This window comes from Carcharhinus amblyrhynchos, chromosome 8 (genome assembly GCF_965287045.1).
Source record: "Carcharhinus amblyrhynchos chromosome 8, sCarAmb.v2.hapA, whole genome shotgun sequence".
Lineage (NCBI taxonomy): Eukaryota > Metazoa > Chordata > Chondrichthyes > Carcharhiniformes > Carcharhinidae > Carcharhinus > Carcharhinus amblyrhynchos.
The window spans coordinates 28,795,208-28,815,986 of record NC_137331.1 but is presented as its reverse complement, the minus strand read 5'-3'; the positions used below and the strand labels follow the sequence as shown (position 1 = coordinate 28,815,986).

Below are 20,779 nucleotides of genomic sequence, written 5' to 3'. Positions count from 1 at the left end.
GGAAGGAGCATTCACGATGGGCAGATTCCAACATGCCCATGGTAAGTGGCAAGAGAGGGAGAGATTCCTGGTCAGCCATGCTTGGTGCAGAATGGTAACCACCTATCCCTCTCTCTCTCCCTCTCTAACAGAGGGATATGTCTACACTCCCTCATAGGTTGTGGCTAATTATGGACAGAACTCAAACTACAATTTAAAAATGGGAGCCAACAATTGATTCTATGCTCACCTGGTTTAACAAGACAGGGTAAAGAGTTAAAATAGGCCTCATCACAAAGAACCTTTTGAACTCCCTTTTTTCTCTTGAGCATGATTTGATTGAGGGCAGCTTAGTCACATTGTTATATTGTCCAGTTTGCTTACTTTAAGTCATGTGTAAATACTTAGCCATAGTTGAATAACTTGCTAATGCTCACTGCCTGGGCTCACAATGCAAAGCACTGAATTCGAAGAGTACAAATAGGAGCGACTCCAACACACGCTCAGTCACAATTAAAGTCACAACAGCACCAACCCTGTCACCAAGCTGAATTTCAAAGGAATTGTTTAAATTTGGTGTCATTCATTTATTTTCATGAGGAAGCAATGGGGGGGGATGAGTCAACATATCTACTGGAAATTTGAACAAAAAGACCATGCTAGAGAAGCACGGCAGGTCAGTCATCCTCTGTTGTGAGATGGAAATGCCGGCATTGGACTGGGGTAGACACAGTAAGAAGTTTTACAATGCCAGGTTAAATTCCAAAAGGTTTATTTGGAATCACGAGCTTTCAGAGCATGGGTCCTTCATCAGGTGAGTCACTGTTCATGATTCCAAATAAACCTGTTGGACTTTACCCTGGTGTTATGAGACTTCTTACTGAGCCTCTGTTATGTGAAGACATGGGTGTATTTTCGAGTGTGTACCCATCAACAGATGCCTTAAAGAAAAATCCTTTAAAAATTGAATAAGTCAAGGGGCAAAGAAGTTATAATGAATAATCACAACTGGATAATAGTGGGCACCTCACTTTAGGAAGGACGTGAAGGTATTGAAGAGGGTGCAGAAAATGTTTGCGCGAATGGTTGCGTTGATGAGGAACTTCAATTACGTGGATAGATTGGAGAAGCTGAGCGACGTTCCTCGGTGAATCATAGAATCCCTACAGTGCAGAAGGAGGCCATTCGGCCCATTAAGCCTCACCAACAATAATTCCCACCAGGGCCTATCCCCGTAACCCCACATATTTACCCAGCTGGGTGGACTGGCCATGCTAAATTGCTCCTTAGTGTCCCAAGAAGTGTAGGTTAGGGAAATTAGGAATGTTAAATTGCCTCTTAGCGTCCCAAGATGTGTAGCTTAGAGGGATTAGCATGGTAAATGCATTGGGTTATGGGGACACAGTGGGGACAGGATGGGTGGACTGCCTTGGTAAATTGCTCTGTCAGAGAGTCAGTGCAGACTTGATGGACTGAACTGACTCCTTCTGCACTGTCGGAATTCTATGATTGCAGATGCATTGTTGCTTAGAAATTTCCTAGTCGAAAGCATTTTGATGTTGCAGTGTGTTTACATTGTGTCATATCTCATGTTGTACATGTTTGTAATGTTGCCGAACATTGTGGCCTTGCACAGCTGTGGACAGGTTTGTGACTTAAACACTTACCTCTATCTCTCTTGTGCAGATGAAGCCTCTTCAATGGACCAGGATGTTGATCATTCCCCTCCAAGGATGAGGAAGAACACTGGGAGGAATCACTATCACATCCTCTCTCTGACCCAAGCACCAGCGCAGCGACTGGCATCTCGGCACAGATTGGTACCTCAGGACAAGAGCCGTCACAATCTGGAGAGGGAATTTTACATTTGCATGTGCAGTTGCTGGAGAGTATGGTGGAGCAGACCTCAGACATTCTGAGGAGTGTGCAATGTGATCCAGAGACTAGATGATGGACCTTTGGACTCCACTGGAAGGCGGCAGATGCTGGATGTCAAGTAAGAGGTGTATGAAGATTTGATGAATATACCAGAGGGATTGCATGTTCTGGCCCAGACTGTGGAGCTCTCCATCTAGGCAACTTGTACTGAGATCACCCACCCTTTGGAGTGCCGTGTCCTCCATGGACAGACTGGCAATTGTCCTAGAGGAGCAAACTGAATATATTGTAGATGCAATCGTGCTTTTGCGTTCCAACCTGCATACCATCACCTGAGCTCAGGTACCCAGGGACAGGGCAACTGGAGGACTGGCAGCATGGACATTAAGCCATTGAACAACACAGACCTAGTAACGGAAGATTAGCAGCTACGGTTGCCATCTGGAAGCACCTCTCAGGGAACTTCTGCTGGGGCTCCATCCATCCGCTACTGACAGTCCTCAACCAGTGCCATGGTGACAGAAGCTCCTCCTGCCAGTTAGCAGGATTCTACTAATGTGGCAGGGCCTTCTAGGCCTCAGCCTCACAGAGGACACTTGCCAAAGTCATCCAGAACAAGGGAAGTAATAGTTCAGCATCCTCTTTCAGTGTAGCAGCAAGTGAAGGGGGAACACTGGACCACAGCATTAGAGAATACATGAAGAACATCCAGAGCAATGCAACGTGACCCAATATCATTGCACTGAATAAATAAGTTGGTGCTTGTAACACTCCCGTTTCACAGCCTAGTGTACACAAAAAAAGAGATTATTGGTAGAGGCATAAAGGTTTCAAAGAATGTGCAAATGGAAGGAGGAAAAGGACATGGGAAGGCCACACAAACCCAATGTGAGAAAATAAAAAATGGTAGAGAGGTAACCTGCAGATCTGAATTTAAAACATAAAATGCAGGAGAAATAAATTAGATTTGCCAATCACAGGAAGAGGAAAAAGATTTACTAGGTCTTCATACATCAGATATCCAGGGTTCACGGATCCCACTTGGGCCAGGAACCATAGTATGGACAACTCTGCCTGAGGTGTTAGGGAGATTTCATGGAATTGGAGGCATCACCTGTGCTTTTTCACCTCCTTCAGCAAAGCCTCTGATGTTTCAGTGCATTGGAAGAGTCAGTGAGCTAAGTGTTATTTGGTCTTCTCATATTACTCTGTGCTTACATTGAACTTTCCTTTCTTGCCAATTTTTTTCTCTTCTTTGAAGGCACTACCTCCTTGCCTGCACTGAAGTATTGTTCTTTAGATGCTAATCACTTGCTGGGATTGGCCCAAAACAGTAAAAAGACTGACAACACCAGGTTTTAGTCCAACCGATTTATTTGATAATAGACTCACAAGCTGGCCTCAGTTCTGGCCTCAGAACTCTCCATTCACCTGACGAAGAGGGAAACCTCGAAAGCTTGTGAGTCTATTATCAAATAAATCGGTTGGACTAAAACCTGGTGTTGTCAGTCTTTTTACTGTGTTTACGCCAGTCCAACGCCGGCATACCCACATCATTGGCCCAAAAGTCAGGGTTGCCAACCTTGGTTGGATGCTTTCCGGGGAAGTTTCATCACATGACCTCCCACCTCCAGTTGGACCAATGCCTAACTAATTTCAGAACGGGCAGTGGCACTGCAGAGTTATCCCCCACAAGCCTGGCCCCCCAGGAGGTCCCAGTTCTTCTGTAGAGGCAGAATATGTTGGTAGTGATGAGGAAGGTTCTTATTAGAAGCTGTGACATGATACCCAGGAGGTCTACGAGTTGGCAAAGAGAGCGCAGAACAATGCAAGGACAGTGTTAACACAAGTGTAGACAGGTTGCCTCCTGCACCTAGTGAGACCTAGATAAAATCCTCATAGCTGTGTCCAGAGATGCAATGTTTAAAAATATCATCATAGAATCCCTACAGTGCAGAAGTAGCCCACCCAGCCCATCAGGTCTGCACCAACTCCCTGAACGAGTATCCCACCCAGATCTACCCCCACCCCACCACTTCCCTATACGCATCCATTAGGCGGCATGGTGACACAGTGGTTAGCACTGCTGCCTCACAGCTCCAGGGACCTGGGCCCAATTAGTGGCTTGGGTCATTGTCTGTGTGGAGTTTGCACATTCTCCCCATGTCTGCGTGGGTTTCTTCCGGGTGCCCTGGTTTCCTCCCACAGTCCAAAGATGTGCAGGTTAGGTTGATTGGCCATGCTAAATTGCCCCTTAGTGTCCTGGGATGTGTAGGTTAGAGGGATTAACAGGGTAAATGTGTCGGGTTATGGGATAGGGTCTGGGGTGGAATTGTTATCGGTGCAGACTCGATGGGCCAAATGGCTCCTTCTGCACTGTAAGGTTTCTATTTACCATGGCCAATCCACCTAACCTACACATCTTTGGACATTAAGGGACAATTTAAAGTTAAAATTTAAAGTTTATTTATTAGTGCCACAAGTAGGCTTACAATACTGCAATGAAGTTACTGTGAAAATCCCCTAGTTGCCACACTCCAGCGCCTGTTCGGGTACACTTAGAGAGAATTTAACATGGCTAATGCATCTAACCAGCATGTCTTTTGGACTGTGGGAGCAACTAGAACACCCGGAGGAAACCCGCGGAGACACAGAGAATATGCAGACTCCACGCAGACACCTGAGGCCAGAATTGAACTCTGGTACCTGACTCTGTGAGGTAGCAGTGCTAACCACTGTGCCACCATACTGCCCACACACAATAGTTCCATCTCCCCTCCTGTGAATCTGATAATGATATTGTTAGGACAGTTGTGGGAACAGCTACAAGGAGAAACAAATCATTAGATTATACCTCATCTTAAAGTAAACGAATCACCCAGCAATAAAATTGTGTACAAACCTCCAACATTTTGTTTCAGTTTTCACATCTTAAATGCATTAAATATAGCTGAAAAGCTGCCATCTTGTCAATTCCTTCTGACCTTTTCCTTCTTGGAAAGAAGAAGGTTAAGAGATTTAGAAATAGAACACTACGGGATGTTCAAAATTATGAGGCGGCTAGACACAGTAAGTAGAGAGAAACTGTTCCTGCTTATAGAAGAATCCAGAAGAATTCAGCACAGATTGAAAGTGACTTGCAAAAGAAGCAAATGTGAGAGAAAAAAAACGTTTTCACACAACAAGTTGTCCAAGTCTGAAATTCTCTGCCTGGAGTACGGTGGAGGCAGTTTCAATTAACACATTCAGTAGGGCAGTGCATGATTATTTGAATAGAAACAATATGCAGCAGTACAGGGAAAATGCAGGGGAATGGCACTAACTCATAAAGCTCATTTGAAGAGCCAGTGCAGACACGATGGGCCAAATGGCCTTCCTCTGCACTGTAACAATACTGTGATTTCAGGATCCTTCACAACAATGCCAAGGATATCAATCTTCAATTATGGAGACTCCAGTGGAGGTTTTCATGTATTTATTAGTCGCAAGTAGGCTTACATTAACACTGCAATAAAGTTACTGTGAAAATCCCCTGGTCGCCACACTTCGGCACCTGTTTGGCTACACTGAGGGAAAATTTAGCATGGCCAATGCACCTAACCAGCAAGTCTTTCGGACTTTGGGAGGAAACCGGAGCATCTGAAGGAAACCAACGCAGACACGGGGCAAACGTGCAAACTCTACACAGACAGTGACCCAAGCCAGGAATCAAACCTGGGTCCCTGGCGCTGTGAGGCAGCAGTGCTAACCACTGTGCCACCGTGCCGCCAGCTTGAAATCACTACTGAACAATCCAGCTGAACTGAAGTGTACACACATGCAAAAAATATCACAGTACATGACGAAGAGGAAATAATCAATTTTCATCTGCGTTTCTGCCCAACATCGGATTGAAAAGGATGGAAAATTGGGGTGATAATGTTTTTCATTCTCCACCACCTTCAACCTAGCAGGGAAGGTGGCCAGCTATCACTTGAGCCCCTCGCCACCCCCCAGTCTGCCTGTAAATGACGGTATGATGTTGAAGAAGGTGCGCAACTAGTTTTACTGCCTTAATTGGACCAACTCCAATTTGAGGTCTTGCTTGCAGATGTTGTTGTATTGCAGACGTGGTCACCACGTGGTCTCACGCCACTAGCAAGCTCAATTTTGGGAATGCAGCTGTTATCTTTGTGGCGCAGTAGTTAGCACTGCTGCCTCACAGCGCCAGAGACCCAGGTTCGATTCCCGGCTTGGATCACTGTCTGTTCTGAGTCTGCACATTTTCCCCATTTCTGCATGGGTTTCTTCCGGGTGCTCCAGTTTCCTCCCACAGTCTGAAAGATGTGCTGGTTAGGTGCATTGGCCATGCTAAATTGCTCCCTCAGTTTACCCCAACTGGTGCTGAAGTGAGGCGACTAGGAGATTTTCACAGTAACTTAATTGCAGTGTTAATGTAAGCCTACTTGTGACGCTAATAAAATAAACTTAAACCAGCCAATATAGTTGCTGCTAACTAAAGAGAGCAAACATGTTGGTGATCACAGGTGTACTTTTAGATTCGGCACTCTGTCCTGCCAGGAATTGCGCAATATTTATCTGAGGCAGAGGGGGAAGCTGTTCAGCTACTTTTCTTGCCTTGCGTAACTCGTCCATTATTTGTCACTGTAAACAAGGATGCTGAGAACTCAGGCCTGGTACACACTAGCTTAGTATTTTTGGTTAGTTTATGATATTGCTCCACACTGACAGAATCATAGAGTCCCTCCATTGAGTCTGCACTGACGCTCTGACAGAGCATCCTACCCAGGTCCATTCCTCTGCCCTATCCCCGTAACCCCATACATTTACCCTGCTTTTCCCCCAAACCTACACATCATGGGACAATTTAGCATGGCGAACCTGCACATCTTTGGACTGTGAGAGGAAACTGGAGCACCCGGAGACACGGGGAGAAGGTGCAAACTCCACACAGACAGTCACTCGAGGCCGGAATTGAACCCCGGCCCCTGGCACTGTGAGGCAGCAGTGCTAACCATTGTGCCACCGTACTGCTACTCACCTTCTCAACGTTGACAGATAGTTGCGGCTTTTCCTGGCATTGATTTCGGTGTCACAAAAGGAACATGTTGCTGGTGATTAATTATTTGGAATTGTTGATAACCTCCAGAATGAGACTGTCGATGTGGATGGGCGGTGAAGTCCACGTCCTGATCTTCCTGATGCTGATTGTCAGTCCAACATGCAGGCTCGGGGAGAACCGATCTACTGGCTGCTACAAGAGAATGTCAGTATGGGATGTCAGTGTGGCATCATCAGCAACTCATAGATGAGGATTTTACACACTTTGGCCTTGGCATTTCCCATTTACATCAGCTACAAGCAAAGTATTTACATTGCCGGATAGATACTGAGTCCCTCTTGTCAGGAATTTCTGATTCAAATTTATGTGCCCATTTCAGTTAAGAATTCTGCTGCCTTTTTGATTCAACAATGCTACTGCAAAGAAAACAGGATATAGTGACAATGCACAGAGTTGCAACATGGTGCATAGAGGGAAAAGAAATGTTAACATTTTGGGTGTAGTCTCCTCGTCAAGTCTCTGTTGGCAAATTATTTGCTTTATATTGTAAAGATGGTTACTGACTTGCATTCAACATTATGTTTGGTTGCACCAGTCTAACTATTATGCAGAATTTCCCTGCCCACTCTGAATTAACACAAGGATTTTACAATGCAATAGCATGAGTCAAAGGGAGGATAAAAAAGTGCAAAATCTGAAATCCAATTCATCACTTCACATGATGCACAATTAAGCTGACATCTCTAGCTCTGAGACACACAGGCATGTCTAAACTGTGCACAGTGGTTGTTTTTTTTCCACACAAATGTAACAAGAGTGCAGAGAAAATGAAATGATTCCAAGAGTTAATGTCATACAAATGAAAAATGTCACCAATTACTGTCATATGATCGGAGTAACATTAAAGAAGTGAATGTCGGGGACTAGATTGTACAAGTCACAGCTCAGAAATTACACCTTTCTGAACAAATTATTTTAAAACACAACAAAGCCCCATCGACCAAATCTGAACTACAAACAATAACAAAGCATTGCTGGAAATATTCAGCAAGTCAGACAGCCATACCTGCTGAGTTTTTCTAGCATTGTTTCTTTCTATTTCAAATTCCCAGCACCTGCAATATTTTGCTTCTGTCTGAGTGCCTAAATTCCATTGCTTTCTTCTTGATTTAGTTACATTTCAGCACTTCTGTCCATGGCAGTCTCAACTTTACTGGTGTAATTTAAAAAACTGACACAGGTAGCTCTAAGCAGGTACAAAATGCAAATGTTGTGACTGAGGATGGGCTTCTGGATTGTTGGCTACCAAGGACCCTCCCCTTGCTTCAGACAAGGTGAAGTAACAGATAATTAAACTTGCAATGATAATCCTTAAATAACAAATCTGTATAATTGTTTTGGCTTGCTGCCTACTTCTGAAAACAACCCATAATATAAATGTGCAGAATCTTTAACACAGGACAAACCATCATATGGTGGAACTGCATCTAATGAACTGGCCATTAAGTTACACATGCTTGTCCAGTCTTCATTCACATAGAAATCTCAGTGTAGAATGTGTATTCATGTAGGTATTACCATGACCTGCACACAGGGAGTGATATGTCATTAGTGAGGGAGTTCTCAACAGTGTGGCTACAGGCATTGTGTGTAAGGGCTGCTAAAGATCTTATAATAAATACTTAAATTGTAGTTCTTGAAAGTGGAGTCACAGATGGACAAGAGTGGTGAAGACATTCGGCATGCTTGGTTTCATTGGTCAGAATATTGAATACAGGAGTTGGGACGTCTTGTTGAAGTTGTACAAGACATTGGTAAGGCCACACTTGGAATACTGTGTACACTTCTGGTCACTCTATTATAGAAAGGATATTATTGAACCAGAAAGAGTGCAGAAAAGACTTACTAGGATGCTACCGGGACTTGATGGTTTGAGTTATAAGGAGAGGGGGATAGACTGGGGCTCTTTTCTCTGGAGCGTGGAAGGATGAAGGGTGATCTTATAGAGGTCTATAAAATAATGAGGGGCATAGTTCAGCTAGATAGTCAATATTTTTTCCCAAAGGTAAGTGAGTCTAAAACTAGAGGGCATAGGTTTAAGATGAGAGAGGAGAGATACAAAAGTGTCCAGAGGAGCAATTTTTTTCACACAGAGGATGGTGAGTGTCTGGAACAAGCTGCCAGAGGTAATAGTAGAGGCGGGTACAATTCTGTCTTTTAAAAAACATTTAGACAGTTACATGGGTAAGATGGGAATAGAGGGATATGGGCCAAATGTAGGCAATTGGGATTAGCTTAGGGGTTTAAAACAAAGGGTGGCATAGACAATCTGGGCCGAAGAGCCTGTTTCCATTCTGTAAACCTCTATGACTCTATCATCATTCCGACACAACCCAACAACCTCATCTGGTGTCAAGAGGGGGCTGAGGTAGCACAACGTCTTCAGCAGATCAACCCATTAATTTTTGATGAGAATATCGCCAACATTGGAAACGATTTGAAAAGGAATGACACATATACAGCCAAGCCGGCCTCTCTGATATATTGAAGAAAATGATGTGGAGATGCCGGCGTTGGACTCGGGTAAACACAGTAAGAAGTTTCACAGCACCAGGTTAAAGTCCAACAGGTTTATTTGGTAACAAACGCCACTAGCCCACTTCTTGCCTTCAAACGACCACACAACCTCAAACAGACCACTGTCCACAGTAAACTACCCAGCCTTCAGGAGAACAGTGACCATGACACCACACAACCCTGCCACAGCAACCTCTGCAAGATATGCCAGATCATTGACACAGATGCCATCATCTCACGCGAGAACACCATCCACCAGGTACACGGCACATACTCTTGCAACTCGGCTAACATTGTCTACCTGATACACTGCAGGAAAGGATGTCCTGAGGCATGGTATACTGGGGACAACGGATGAATGAACACCGCTCGACACCAGGCAAGACTGTTCTCTTCCTGTTGGTGTACACTTCAGTGGTCATGGGCATTCGGCCTCTGATCTTTGGGTAAACGTTCTCCAAGACAGCCTTCATGACATATGACAGTGCAGAGTCGCTGAGCAGAAACTGATAGCCAAGTTCCGCATACATGAAGACAGCCTCAACCGGGATCTTGGGTTCATGTCACCCTATCTGTAACCCCCACGACTTGACTGGGCTTGCAACATCTCACTTACTGTCCTGGCTGGAGACAATACACATCTCTTTAACCTATGCTTAATGCTATCTCCACTCACATTGTCTGAACCTTTAAGACTTGATTAGGTGTAAAGTCTCGCATTCTAATCAGTATTCTGTAAACCGTGTGTGCCTTTATATGCCCTGTTTGTGATCAGAACTCCCCACTCACCTGATGAAGGAGCAGTGCTCCTAAAGCTAGTGGCATTTACTACCAAATAAACCTGTTGGACTTTACCTGGTGTTGTGAACTTCTTACTATATTGAAGAAAATACAAGCAAACACACTATTGAACCTAGTGGGCACAGGGATGGTCAAAAAAATTGGAATCCTTCTTCCAAGGGGAGGAAGACCAAGAGGTCCCTGAGGTACTATTAGAAAAAATTGAACAGATATGTAAAAATGTCATCATGGAAAAACACATTTTTAAGACCACTAACCAGAAACTTGATGAATCAGTACAATCATATACCTCAACATTGAAAATTCTGGCAAAAAAGAGATTGTATAATGTGTGGAATACACAGCAATGTTATGGCCAAAGCAGTTTCTCCACGACAAAAATCTCACATTAGAATCCGCCATTAGTACCTGCATGCTAAATGAGCAGTCCGAGAAGTACACCAAGGAATTAAGGGGATAAACGGACGTTTTCTCACTGTAGAACACATCCTGCCCAGACTGCAGCAGCCAGCATCCACAAAAAAGAAACGTTTAAATTTGCATTTAATAAGCATTGCAAGATCTCTAGCAAATGAAATCACTTTGCCAAGTGTTGCAGGTCAAAGCTACAGCAACTTGCCACAATCATGAGTAACATTGCAGCTGGCTATCAACCAAGGTTCAGAACAAAGAGAATGAGCTGGAGGTAAATCAAAGCAACTAGAGCATCAAATACCTTAAAACATTTGACTGCAAAAGTATCAGCTTCTTCAAGGATGTATTCGCAATGTTAAATATTGCTCACAGCAATGCCAAATTTAAAGTCAAAATCAACACTGGAGCAAAATGCAATGTATTATCGAAACTGCTTCTGTGGGTAATTGAGTCCTGTTCTGCACTAGATTCCACCAAGAAGATAATTCTTGTTGTATACGGTGGACAAACCATATGTGCAGAAGGCAAAGTCACCCTGCACTGCATGCAGGACACGTTTCAGTTCCACACAGTTGATCACAACATAAAACCGCTGCTGGGTCTCTAGGATAGCATTGCACTGGGACTACTCCACTTTGGGCTGAATGTACACACTCCATAGCACTAAGCCCCAGACTTGCTAGAATACAAAGACCTATTTGATTGAAATATTATTCAGAGGCTGTCTGCCATATATCACCTGAGGCTAGATGACTCAGTAACGCCTGCTACCCTTGCCATGGAACAGAAAGTAGTTGACGAAGTGGATAAAGTAACAAGACTGGGTGTCGTAACCTCATAGATGAGGCCACAGTGTGGGTTTCTGCGATGGTAGCTATGGTAAAGAAAGATGGCATGGTCAGGATCTGCAGTGGCCCAGTTCACCTGAATGAAGAAATTCTGAGACACCACCATCCTATGGAGATGGTTGACCAGAACATAGCTAACATGTCAAATGCTAAGATGTTCAATCTCCTGGAAGTGGATTTTGGCAAATCCCGTTGGATGAAGAATTTTCAAAGCTCGTTATGTTTGTGTCTCCAGTGGGCAGACATGGGTTCCTCCACATGCCATCCACTGGTACCTCCACTAGCAGTGAAGACTTCCAACAGTCTATGGAGCAGCTCTTTGCAGGACAGCCCTGTGAAATCGTTGTCGATGCCATACTTGTCTGGGGTCATCTAATGCAAGAACATGATGCACCTCTGCTCAACAGAATCAGGACCAGACAATTGAAGCTCAACTCTGCTAAATGCAGATTCAGGGTCAGCCAGGTTCCCTATGTGAACCATCTGCTCACAGCCGATGGTGCGGAGCCAGATCCAGATAAGACAATGGGCAACACGGTGGTACAGTGGTTAGCACTGCTGTCTCACAGCACCAGGGACCTGGTTTCAATTGCCCACTTGAGCCTCTGTCTGTGTGGAGTTTGCACGTTCTCCCTGTGTCTGTGTGGTTTTCCTCTGGGTGCTCCGGTTTCCTCCCACAGTCCAAAGATGTGTGGGTTATGTTGATTGGCCATGCTAGATTGCCCCTTGGTGTCAGGGGGACTAGCAGGGTAAATACATGGGGTTATGGGAATAGGATCTGGGTGGGATTGTGGTTGGTGCAGACTCAATGGGTAGAATGGCCTCCTTTTGCTCTGTAAGATTCTATGATTCTATGAAGACTATACGGCAAATATCCACTCCTGAGGACAAGCATGTCCTGGACCGTGGCTCAGTATAATGAACAATCTATCAAAGTTCATTTGCTCTGGGAACTTCTCATCAGGGTGTAGTACGGTGTTGGCAGGAGCATCACAATGCTGCATTCAGCAAACTCAGGGATCTGTGCACCTTTACTCTTATCAGCAGATGCATCTCAGCACGGACTCAGAGCAGTATCTAGAATGGTAGAACAGTGGCTTTTGCATCAAGGACTCTCACTGACGTGGAAACTCACTATGTTCAGATTGAGAAAGGACTCTTTGCCCTAGTCTTCACATATCAGAAATTCCACGATTTCATCTATGCCCCCTCCCCCATCCCTCCCGCCAACAATAAAACTGATCACCAGCCACTCATCACCAATATTACAAAGCCCCTTCATACTGCATCACCACGCTTGCACCAGATGATGCACAAGCTCCAATGCTACAACTTCAGTGTGATCTACAAGCACGATAAGGAGCTGTACCTCGCTGATGCCCTTCCAGGGCTTCCTTACCAGAATGTAGCATGCGGATCTTCAGGCCACTGATATTATTACAATTCAAGTATTGTCATCTCGCATAATTGAAGAACACAAAGTTGCCCTACAAATGAATCACCCATGCAAGCTGCTCCATGATGTCATGATGAAAAGATGGCCTGTGATGTCAAAGCAGCTTCCCCATGAGCTCCATGCTTCTTCCATCATGGAAGAGGAGTTAACTGTACAATATGAACTGATACTGCATGGCCGGAGGTTCGTAATCCTCAGCTCTCCACAGAAGTACGACTATGCCCAGCAATTCCACCAAGAACACCTTGAGGTGAAGGTATAGGGTAAAGAAAATCATGTAATGGCCCTCACTGTCGGGTGACATAGAGAGGGAAGTGCCCAGATGTGTACCAAGCAGCATGCTAAAACCTCATTGAACCAAAAAAACCACTGCACCTCCATGAGGGCCCAGACCTTCCATGGTCCATCACTGTTTCTGCTTGGAATGGGAAACAGCATCTGGTCTTTGTTGATTCATCCTCAGGGTAGTTTGAAGTTGATTACTTAGCTGGCATACAGATGATGCGGAGTTGCCAGCATTGGACAGAGGTAGGCACAGTAAGTAGTCTCACAACACCAGGTTAAAGTCCAATAGATTTATTTGGTAGCACAAGCTTTTGAAGCACAGTTCCTTCATCAGGTGAGTGCCAGGTTGACACACCAAGTCCACGATCTTCGTCTCCTGCACCAATAGAGTTGGATCCCTCTCCTGTTACTAATGCACCAATTCCTGCAGTCACTGTACACAGCACAAGCACATCTGATGCTATGCGCTGTGTGCATCCGAAGCACAGCCAACTGATGTTATTACACACTCAGGATGGCTGATCAGAGCACACCTCAAGCTCAAGGACTATGGACTGACTTTGGATGTATACAAGTGTCATTTTTTGAAAAGGCAGAGGGTGGGAGAATGTTGTGTCAGAACTGCTGAAGATCTTATAGTAAACAGTTTAAGTTGTATTTCTTTGTCATCATTCCTTCATAACGCAGCAATTCTCCTGTCCCAAATAGTTCATTCTGTTTCATATTTAGCCTATCAGTAGGATGGTGAGACATGAAAAGTTATGTGAATTCTGATTTCACTGAATTATTCAACAACATAGAAGTAATTTGGCCCAATTTGTAAAACCTAGTGGGAGTAGTTGTCTATTTTTACCTCATCTTAACCTCTGAATTTTGAACCTCAGTTAGATCCCCTCCTAAGCTACTTTGGTCAAATTTTTAAAAGCTGCTGTTCTCTTGGAGGAGGGATTCTCAGGCCTTCCTGCAGCATACTTCTCACAAAGGGAAGTGGTGCACTGTTCACCAGCGATGGGATCTTCTGGTCCTGCCGCTGTCAATGGGATAAGACCATAGACCATAAGACATAGGAGCAGAATTAAGCCACTCGGCCCATCGAGTCTGCTCCGCCATTCAATCATGGCTGATATTTTTCTCATCCCCATTCTCCTGCCTTTTTCCCATAACCCCCTCATCCCCTTATTAATCGAAAACCTATCTATTTCTGTCTTAGAGACATTCAATGACCTGGCCTCCACAGCCTGTTATGGCAAACAGTTCCACAGATACACCACTCTCTGGCTGATTTCCCATTAACTGAAACCCACAGTGGGGGTGTGCCTTCAGCGGGATCAGAAGATCCCGTCAGCTTGAACAGCTGGAAAATTCTGGGCCTTGCCTCTTATAATTAAAAGCCTCTCAGCCCCAATACCATCTTCTGCAAATACTTTCTGCACTCTCTCTTTGCCTAGATACCCTTCCTGAAATAAGATATCCAAAATTAAATAATATTCTGTCTAGGCCTACCCAACGACTTGTTTTAATTCTCAACTCTCTCCTTTTTGTGCTCTGCATTCTTATCTATAAAAGAACAATCCCATATATTTTAACATATATCCTCTTGAAGTTCTCTTTGAAGTAGCTCCCTACTTTTTCATTGGTTGCCACAAGACTACTTTTGGATTGTCCAAGTGGCTTCTTTTAAGGAAGTGATAAGCATAAGTTATCTTTAAAAATCTATGCTTTTCCTTGAGTAACACTGCCATTTTAATCAACCCCCGCCAAATACCGTGGAGATGTTTAACCATCTGAGAATTGTTGTGGTGCGTAGGCCTCTTCTAGGTCATTTACGGCAACCACAGGAATTTTCCAAATTGATTGTCCCAAAACTAGGCAATGAAAATCCAAGCAAGTAATGACAGCTCCCCCAAATTATTCAAATGAGGCCTTTTGTCCAACATTCTGGATTTTCTTGGTGGGGGACATACTTTATGCGCACTTCCAGTTATGTGTCTAAAAGTGGGCCACTCCAAATTCAGATCGCGTTTTGCTGCACCTTTTGCCAATCTAACAATTACGTGAGTGGTCTGGCTTCATAACAAGTACAAACAATAACTAATTTAAAACCTAGAAAACAAAAGGAAAACTTAAAATAAGTATTTGACAAAAAGCCCCAAATTAATTGACGAAAGTAAACAGGAGCCAATCCTAAGCAAGTTGATAATTTTAATAAATTCTCTTCTGTTTTCCCTTGGTTTTCTTCCCTTCTCCAAATATGCAAAAGAAGGGGTCCCCGTTTTTCTGGTTTGACTTCAAACGGCCATCTTGGAAGTACAGACGAAGAATAATGTACTATAAGAGTTTTCTGCTGCCTATTTAAAAATAAGTGCAGTTGTGTGTTTGGGGACAGATACTGAATTATCCTAGATTTACATCAGAGTGGCATAACACATCTGTACTGTACTCAGGCAGCAAGAGACCAAGACTCCTGGAAATTGTGGCTTTCTGTCACCAACAGATTTAGGAACTCTCTATATTTTTGTTTACTGCACCAACAACACTGGGAGACCCACACATTGGCAGTGATCAGGGCTCACACACACACACCAGCCACAGTGAATATGTGTGGTCTTTAACACTCCCATGACGCAACAAGTACATACAGAAGTGAAAAGGCGTTGACCTAATGCCTCAGGCTGTTTTAAATGCCTGTGACATTAAGCCAACTGTTTTCATGCTGATGCACACTAACCTTAGTACTTCATTCCATTTTGCAATTTGACAGCAACTAGTTGTGTAGGTTGAGTCAATAATCGGCAGACCTTCAACTGGACCTCTGAATGTTTCATAGAGGCTTCACAATGAGTGCCACTTATAACAAGAGGTAATTCTGCCTTTTACCGGACTCTACATATTATCAGTCAGGAGCAAGAATTCAAGCTAATTTTACCTCCTTTAGTCTTGAGTCCTGAGGCCAGTTGCAATTTTTAGAAAATTCATTTGTGGGATGTCACTGTCACAGGAAAGGCCAGCATTTATTGCCATTCGTTAATTGCCCTTGTGCTGCAGTCAATGTGGTACTTTTTGAATGTTTTTTCAGTGGTTTAATACAACTGAGTGGCCTGCCATTTCAGAGGATAATTAAACGTCAACCACATTGCTGTGGGTCTGACCAGATAAGGAGAGCACGTTTCCTCCCATAAAGGACATTAGCAAACCCATTGGGTTTTACGATGATCCAGTACCTTCATAGGCACCATTGCTGATATGTGCTTTTTATTTCAGTTTTATTTAATGAAACAAATTCAAATTCACAAATTCTCATGGTGCTATTTGAATCTACATCTCTTAAGTATGTTAGATAAGAACTGTTCTACCATAGCCTAGTTGTTGCTCCAGCTGAGAGTATTTATAGATGAGAAGTCACACCTGGTCCAGTCTAAATGTCTCAGGTACTCATTGGATCAACTTTAGAATAGATAAATTTATGTAATGCATCTCCCCGAGCCTTGTTATTAAGTATACTGTGAGATATTGAAACCATACAGAAGATTTTATTTTGCACTGCATCAGTTGATCTCAGATTGGACAACATTTTGCCTCTGCAAAGGAATGAAAACAGTTTTAACTTCTCACTTTTCAGCAATCCTGTGGTCTCTGAGGAAAATGACATGTATGGACACCAGTCAGGGACAAGATTAGGCCCAAACGTGATGATTGCCACTGGATATGGGTTTGCTTGTCAACACTCACTTTGCATTTGCTCACACAGAAACAATGGGCAGAATATCAGTAAAGGCCAATAGCAGGCAGGAAGAGTGGCATTGAAGCTGCCAGTACTAAAGTCGCATTTCTCCACTGCATCATTCAGGATCTAGTGCAAAATACCTAAAGGGGCGGTGGGTCCCATAACATCACACTGGCAGAGAGCCCACCCTGTCAGCAACTTGGTTTTATGAAGGTCAGGGTGCCCTCCCCAGTTACAAAGGTTCATATGGATCCCCCTCCCTTCTGGCACTGCCTGAGCATGACACCTGAAATAGCTCAGGCAGTGCCCAGGCATGACTGTCTCCCCACTGAGTGATACACTCACCTGAGCTCCCTGGTATATTGATCCACCATATGCACGCCTTGAGAGACCAGCTATAATTCACACCAGTCTACCCTCATGCCAATGTGAATAGGCTTTCTTATGAAGGCAGAGGATTCAGGCAGAGAAGCCTAATAATTAGATGTAAATGTATGGAAATGATGTTCCCAATGTTAAACATCGGGAATTCCATTATGTCACCGGCGGGGTCAGGGACAATTGCATCACCCTTTTTCATTGGCATGAAACATTGGGTAGCATGGGGGCACAGTAGTTAGCACTGCTACCTCACAGCAACAGGGATCCAGTTTTGATTCCCAGCTTGGGTCACTGTGTGGAGTTTGCATATTTTCTCTGTGTCTGTGTGGGTTTCCTCCCACAGTCCAAATGACGTGCTGGTTAGGTGCATTGACCATGCTAAATTCTCCCTCCGTGTACCAGAACAGGTGCCGACATGTGGTGACTAGGGGATTTTCACAGCAATTTAATTGCACTGTTAATGTAAGCCGACATGTGACACTAATAAAAAAAGAAACGTGATTTAGACATCTTTCAAGATTTTCCATTCCCATTGTCAATCTCACTTGACAAAAACAGGAGCAGAAATCCCTCCTGAAGGTTACTTCAGTGAGGTTTCTTAGGAAATGTGGTGGAAAGGCATGAAGCATTAAGAGTCTGGTCCTTCAGGAAAGGGGACAATGAGAATTGTAGATCTGGGTGAGACATCAAGATCTGGGGGCACAGGCAGAATTGTATCCCAACATGAGAATTTCAGAAAATTTAAACATAAATAATTAATATAGGGGGAAAAATAGACATCCCATAACCAAAGGACTCAGTAATATTTATTTTTAATTACAGTAAACAATTTATAACATTAGCTCATGTGTATCTGTACACAGCAACAACAACCTGTTTTTATATGGTGCTTTTAACATAGTAAAACATCCTAAGATATTTTACATAAGAACATAAGAACATAAGAAATAGGAGCAGGAGTAGGCCATCTAGCCCTTCGAGCCTGCCCCGCCATTCAATAAGATCATGGCTGATCTGTCGTGGCTCAGTTCCACATTCCCGCCCTCTCCCCATAACCCTTAATCCCCTCTCTTATCAAAAACCCATCAACCCGCGTCTTAAAAATATTTAGCGAGGTAGCCTCCACCACTTCAACGGGCAGAGAATTCCAGAGATTCACCACCCTTTGAGTGAAGAAATTCTTCCTCAACTCCGTTCTAAACCGCCCCCCCCCTTTATCTTGAGGCTGTGCCCCCTAGTCCTACTGTCCTTTCTGAGGGGGAAGAGTCTCTCCACCTCTATCCTATCCATCCCATTCATCATCTTATACGTCTCAATGAGATTTCCCCTCATTCTTCTAAACTCTAACGAGTACAAGCCTAGTTTATTCAGCCTCTCCTCATAGCTCAACCCCCTCAACTCCGGCATCAGCCTAGTAAACCTCCTCTGCACTCCCTCCAAGGCCAAAATATCCTTGCGTAAGTACAGCGCCCAAAACTGCACACAATACTCCAGCTGCGGCCTCACCAATGCCCTATACAGCCGCAGCAAGACCTCCCTACTTTTATATTCAATCCCCCTCGCTATGAAGGCCAGCATCCCATTTGCCTTCCTGACCACCTGCTGCACCTGCAAGCTGGGTTTTTGTGACTCATGCACAAGGACCCCGAGGTCCCTCTGCACCGTCGCCTGCTGCAGTTTTTCGCCACGTAAGTAATAATCCTTCCTACCATTATTCCTACCAAAGTGGACCACCTCGCACTTGCCAACATTAAATTCCATTTGCCATTTCCTGGCCCATTCGCCCAGCCTATCTAGATCCTTCTGCAGACTCTGCACACCCTCTGCACAATTTGCCTTTCCACCAATCTTGGTGTCATCAGCAAATTTCGACACCACACACTCGGTTCCCTCCTCCAGATCATCTATATAAATGCTAAATAGCTGAGGCCCCAGCACCGACCCCTGGGGCACTCCACTAGTTACCAACCGCCAATCCGAATAGCACCCATTGACCCCCACTCTCTGCCTCCTATTTGACAACCAATCCTCTATCCACGCTAACACCCTACCCCCAACTCCATGCCCCCTGACCTTCTGCAATAACCTCTTGTGAGGTACGTTGTCAAACGCCTTCTGAAAATCAAGAAAGACCACATCCACCGGCTCTCCTCTATCCACCGCCCTAGACACATCCTCATAGAACTCCAGTAAATTTGTCAGACACGACTTCCCTTTAACAAAACCGTGCTGCATCTGCTCTATCAAGCAATTCCCCGCAAGATGCCTCGCTATTTCCTCCTTGATGACGGATTCTAACATTTTACCTACAACAGACGTTAAACTAACCGGCCTATAATTCCCTGCCTTTTGCCTGGCACCCTTCTCAAACAACGGCGTAACATTAGCCATTTTCCAATCTTCCGGCACTTCCCCGGAATCCAGCGACGTCTGGAAAATAACCACCAAGGCATCCACTATCACCTCCGCCATTTCTTTCAGAACCCTTGGATGCATTCCATCCGGTCCTGGGGACTTGTCCACAATCAGCCCCTCCAGTCTGTTGAGGACCGCCTCTCTAGTAACAGTAATGTCATTGAGACCCTCCAGTCCTACCACCTTTCCATCTCTAACACCCGACAAGTTATTCACGTCCTCCTCCATGAAGACCGAAACAAAAAAGTTATTCAAGACCTCAGCCATATCCCCATCCCCTACCACTAAGTCCCCCTTCTCATCCTCTAAGGGTCCAACGTTCAATACGAAAATGTGAACCCTGGTTCCCAGAGCATTACCCTGGGTCTCTGGATTACTACTCCAGAGATAATACCACTGTGCTACTACAGGAGTGTCATAAAGAAGGACTTAACACTGAGTCATAAAAGGAGATATTTGGATAGATGGCTAAAAGCTTGGACAAGGACGTAGGTTTTAAGGAGCACTTTCCAGGAAAGAAAGGTGGCGGCGAGCCAGAGTGGTTTAAGGAAGGAGTTCCAAAGTTTAGGGCCTTGGTAACTGAAGGCACAACTATCAGATTGGTAAAGTGATTAAATTGGAAATGCTGTAAGAGGCCAGAATCAGAGGAGTACAGAAATTTTGGAGGGTTGGGAAATTTACCAAAATTGGGAGGGGTGAACTCGTGGCAATTTGAAAACAAGGATGATAATTTCAGAATTGATATACTGTTTAACTGGGAGCTAGGAGTTGGATGGTGGGTGAATAGGACTTGGCATGAGTTAGGACGCAGGCAGCAGTTGGATGACACCAGGTCTAGGGAGGGTAGAATGTGGATGTCGAATCAGGATTGTTTTGGATTAGTCAAGTCTAGAGGTAACAGAATGAATGAGGGTTTTAGCAGCAGAGCAAATACACTGGGGCTGGGCTGGAGTCGGAAA

At 44.3% G+C, this 20,779-nt stretch overlaps 1 long non-coding RNA gene across 1 annotated transcript in view; it reads left to right on the top strand.

Annotated features, from left to right (window-relative positions):
• Positions 1-3,182, top strand: part of LOC145346489 (uncharacterized) — a 32,089-nt gene extending 28,907 nt beyond the window's left edge. Inside the window, exon 3 of the long non-coding RNA XR_013887700.1 lies at positions 1,666-3,182. This is a non-coding gene — a long non-coding RNA (uncharacterized LOC145346489). The remainder of the gene's footprint in view (positions 1-1,665) is intronic.
• The last annotated feature ends 17,597 nt before the right edge of the window (positions 3,183-20,779 follow it).